Below are 5,000 nucleotides of genomic sequence, written 5' to 3'. Positions count from 1 at the left end.
ACCTTAATGCGGCTTGTACTGAGACATGCATGGCTTAATCTTTGAGACAAGCATATGACTACTGGCAGGATCAACCAGGGAGCTGCGTCAACTAGAGCTGAGCAGCCGGCCGCCCGGGAGTGTGTCCCGGGGGCCCGCGCGAACACGCAAGCGTCCGCTCAATTATTCTGCAAACAGGAGGAGGCTGAGCTCCCCTGCACAACACACCTCGAAACCCTCTCAGGTCCCGGCGGCGCGCAGCGCCGTCCTAAGTACTTGGTCGGGTTCGAGAGAGGCGCAATCGCCCGGAGTTAGGCGAGTAGACGCTTTAGGTGCGACCACCCGTGCTCCCAACTGAGCTTGCCGCTGCCGACAGAGGCCCGGGAGCGTGCTGTCGTGGCATTGCCGGCGGGAGACAACACGCGCCACCTACGGTGACCGGCAGCTCCAACGCCGGCGCCACAGAAGGACAAAAGCCCCACTTGGGTGCCGAAGCGAACTCTCCCAGCACAGCGCACGCGCCAACACGTCCGCACAGCTGCGATACAAACCACCTGCGAGAACCGCTGGGGCGACCGAGCAGCAGACGGCGTCGCGGCGCCGAGCGCCGGGCGGCGGCGCATCCTCAGCGCACAAAGTCCTCAATCGGACCAGCACACTGCAGATGGCCACCGCGCTTCGCACCGGGCCCGCGAGGACCTACTTTGGCCGCAAGGCGCCGCGAGCAGGGGGCGCCGGCGCGCAGCTGCGCCGCCTGCCGCGTCCGTCGGCCGGCGCGCCTGCCACTGGCCGCCCCCACCAGCCGGCTGTAGCGCGTGCGCCCACGCACCGCGCTGCCAGCACGCCGGGCGGCCCCCCCTCACCGGCCGGGGACGGTCCCACCCAGCCACCGCCGCGTATCGCCTCACACCCAGATCCCCTTTCACGTTCGTGGGCATGGTGGGTATCCCTGAAACAACCGGTTAATAGCTCGACCGATCGTCGCCAACACTGATTCACCTCTAGCGAGAACAACCGCACCACAACGGGTTACCAGTTGTTCATTTGCGTAACGTCACCAGCAAACGTACACGTCCATCGCCATTTGCAACGAGTATTGCATGCCTGTGTCAGGTGTCACAACACACTACGTCTGCCCACATAGACGCAACAACATGTGCACGCCTAGAGAACACGTGGAAGGTCGACCCCGTACGTATGCGGTGTCCATTGCGCGAACGACTGTCAGCCGGCCTCTGCAGCATGTCGCAGATGTGGAACACGGTGCAACATGCTATCACGGTGTGTGAGAAGAGACGACTACGTCCGAATACACGCTCCACTACATCAACAGACTGCTCATGCTGATCGCCATCCAGGGCGTCCGTTCCTCCCACACGTCTGTATGGCGTACCACACTGCAATCCAGCTCTTATAGGGAGACGACACGTAGCTGCGTGCACAATATTTGGACTGTATGGTCCGCCGTTGCTAGGCGCAGTCGTCATACGGCCACATGTGCCACGATGTATCATTCAGTACATACGGACCAATGTGCAGTACAGTTTGTGGGTTTTGCGTACATCGGCGGACAGGTGACAGGCCGTACCACAACGTAGGCTGAGTACGTCGGCATGCGAAGGGCGTTGAACATGCAAACTTCTCACCGACCAGCTTGCGAAGGCAGGGGGGAAGGGGGGGGGGCATGTACGTCCTGCTGCTATCCACATTACAGTGTATAGCAGGAGCATGTGGAAAGTCAGCAACACCTGCAAGGTGTTTAACATGACGCGATACACAGGGGACCGGGCAGTGCGAGTAGCGAACTATATTGCGAGGGTTGCGGTTAGGCAACACTACACTAATTTAACGAGTTGCATAACAATTACAGAGCAGGTTCAGCGACAACGTGCGTCAGGTTAAGGCGCAATATAGTTTTGGTTACGGCGCACTTTAGGTTAGGTTAAGGCATATTATAGGTTAGGTTAAGGCATATTATAGGTTAGGTTAAGGCATATTATAGGTTAGGTTAAGGCATATTATAGGTTAGGTTAAGGCATATTATAGGTTAGGTTAAGGCATATTATAGGTTAGGTTAAGGCATATTATAGGTTAGGTTAAGGCATACTATAGGTTACGTTACGGCACAACATGGGTTACGTTACGGCACAACATGGGTTACGTTACGGCACAACATGGGTTACGTTACGGCACAACATGGGTTACGTTACGGCACAACATGGGTTACGTTACGGCACAACATGGGTTACGTTACGGCACAACATGGGTTACGTTACGGCACAACATGGGTTACGTTACGGCACAACATGGGTTACGTTACGGCACAACATGGGTTACGTTACGGCACAACATGGGTTACGTTACGGCACAACATGGGTTACGTTAAGGCACAAATTAGGTTAGGTTAAGGCACAAACTAGGTTAGGTTAAGGCACAACGTAGGTTAGGTTAAGGCACAACGTAGGTTAGGTTAAGGCACAACGTAGGTTAGGTTAAGGCACAACGTAGGTTAGGTTAAGGCACAACGTAGGTTAGGTTAAGGCACAACGTAGGTTAGGTTAAGGCACAAATTAGGTTAGGTTAAGGCACAAATTAGGTTAGGTTAAGGCACAAATTAGGTTAGGTTAAGGCACAAATTAGGTTAGGTTAAGGCACAAATTAGGTTAGGTTAAGGCACAACGTAGGTTAGGTTAAGGCACAACGTAGGTTAGGTTAAGGCACAACGTAGGTTAGGTTAAGGCACAACGTAGGTTAGGTTAAGGCACAACGTAGGTTAGGTTAAGGCACCACGTAGGTTAGGTTAAGGCACAACGTAGGTTAGGTTAAGGCACAACGTAGGTTAGGTTAAGGCACAACGTAGGTTAGGTTAAGGCACAACGTAGGTTAGGTTAAGGCACAAATTAGGTTAGGTTAAGGCACAAATTAGGTTAGGTTAAGGCACAAATTAGGTTAGGTTAAGGCACAAATTAGGTTAGGTTAAGGCACAAATTAGGTTAGGTTAAGGCACAAATTAGGTTAGGTTAAGGCACAAATTAGGTTAGGTTAAGGCACAACGTAGGTTAGGTTAAGGCACAACGTAGGTTAGGTTAAGGCACAACGTAGGTTAGGTTAAGGCACAACGTAGGTTAGGTTAAGGCACAACGTAGGTTAGGTTAAGGCACAACGTAGGTTAGGTTAAGGCACAACGTAGGTTAGGTTAAGGCACAACGTAGGTTAGGTTAAGGCACAACGTAGGTTAGGTTAAGGCACAACGTAGGTTAGGTTAAGGCACAACGTAGGTTAGGTTAAGGCACAACGTAGGTTAGGTTAAGGCACAACGTAGGTTAGGTTAAGGCACAACGTAGGTTAGGTTAAGGCACAACGTAGGTTAGGTTAAGGCACAACGTAGGTTAGGTTAAGGCACAACGTAGGTTAGGTTAAGGCACAACGTAGGTTAGGTTAAGGCACAACGTAGGTTAGGTTAAGGCACAACGTAGGTTAGGTTAAGGCACAAATTAGGTTAGGTTAAGGCACAAATTAGGTTAGGTTAAGGCACAAATTAGGTTAGGTTAAGGCACAAATTAGGTTAGGTTAAGGCACAAATTAGGTTAGGTTAAGGCACAAATTAGGTTAGGTTAAGGCACAAATTAGGTTAGGTTAAGGCACAACGTAGGTTAGGTTAAGGCACAACGTAGGTTAGGTTAAGGCACAACGTAGGTTAGGTTAAGGCACAACGTAGGTTAGGTTAAGGCACAACGTAGGTTAGGTTAAGGCACAACGTAGGTTAGGTTAAGGCACAACGTAGGTTAGGTTAAGGCACAACGTAGGTTAGGTTAAGGCACAACGTAGGTTAGGTTAAGGCACAACGTAGGTTAGGTTAAGGCACAACGTAGGTTAGGTTAAGGCACAACGTAGGTTAGGTTAAGGCACAATGTAGGTTAGGTTAAGGCACAACGTAGGTTAGGTTAAGGCACAACGTAGGTTAGGTTAAGGCACAACGTAGGTTAGGTTAAGGCACAACGTAGGTTAGGTTAAGGCACAACGTAGGTTAGGTTAAGGCACAACGTAGGTTAGGTTAAGGCACAACGTAGGTTAGGTTAAGGCACAACGTAGGTTAGGTTAAGGCACAACGTAGGTTAGGTTAAGGCACAACGTAGGTTAGGTTAAGGCACAACGTAGGTTAGGTTAAGGCACAACGTAGGTTAGGTTAAGGCACAACGTAGGTTAGGTTAAGGCACAACGTAGGTTAGGTTAAGGCACAACGTAGGTTAGGTTAAGCACAACGTAGGTTAGGTTAAGGTACAATATAGGTTAGGTTAAGGTACAATATAGGTTAGGTTAAGGTACGATATAGGTTAGGTTAAGGTACGATATAGGTTAGGTTAAGGTACAATTTAGGTTAGGTTAAGGTACGATATAGGTTAGGTTAAGGTACAATATGGCGTAGGTTCAGATACACATTGTTGTAGGGAAAGGTGTATTGGGGGGGGGGGGCGGCGGCAGGTTCGTTGATAGTGATTATCGTAATTGGATGCCTGCGGTATTATCTGATTTGTCACGTCAGGATGCACTTTTGGCTCATGACAGGCGGCGCTCCAATTCCATGGTTGTGGCAGATCTGTGTCTTTCATTCCTGCCATTGAATGTGTGCTGTGACAGGAGGCAGTATTGTGATGTTGGGTGCACCCCTGTGTAGGACATGTGTGGGTGTTCGTGGCTTAGCTGAGCAATGTGCGGATGTCGGAAGGGTGGGATATTGTGTTTTCTGGGTGGACCTCCCGGTCTGGTAATGATAGTGTGGATTGTGTCATGTGGCGGAGAGGATGCACTGGATGTTCTTCCATGCTGGTGGTTAGATATTGTGTGTGTGCCTGTTACAGGCAGAGAGTAGTGTGTGATAAGAGAGTAGTGTGTGATAAGAGAGTAGTGTGTGATAAGAGTGTCTGGCTGACGTGTGGTTCTCATTGTGTGCAGAGTCTTTCAGCATGTATAGGGACGGTTGTATACATTGTATTCTGATGGCTCTGCATCTATTACTCATC

General features: G+C 50.2%; 1 non-coding gene across 1 annotated transcript in view; it reads right to left on the bottom strand.

The window, feature by feature from the left end:
- The window catches only part of LOC126476858 (small subunit ribosomal RNA), a 1,909-nt gene extending 1,828 nt beyond the window's left edge, over nt 1-81 (bottom strand). The window contains exon 1 of the ribosomal RNA XR_007587294.1: nt 1-81. This exon is cut by the window's left edge and continues 1,828 nt beyond it. This is a non-coding gene — a ribosomal RNA (small subunit ribosomal RNA).
- Nucleotides 82-5,000: the final 4,919 nt, after the last annotated feature.

Source organism: Schistocerca serialis, chromosome 4 (assembly GCF_023864345.2).
Source record: "Schistocerca serialis cubense isolate TAMUIC-IGC-003099 chromosome 4, iqSchSeri2.2, whole genome shotgun sequence".
In the NCBI taxonomy this organism is placed as follows: domain Eukaryota; kingdom Metazoa; phylum Arthropoda; class Insecta; order Orthoptera; family Acrididae; genus Schistocerca; species Schistocerca serialis.
This window is presented reverse-complemented; position numbering and strand designations above follow the sequence as displayed.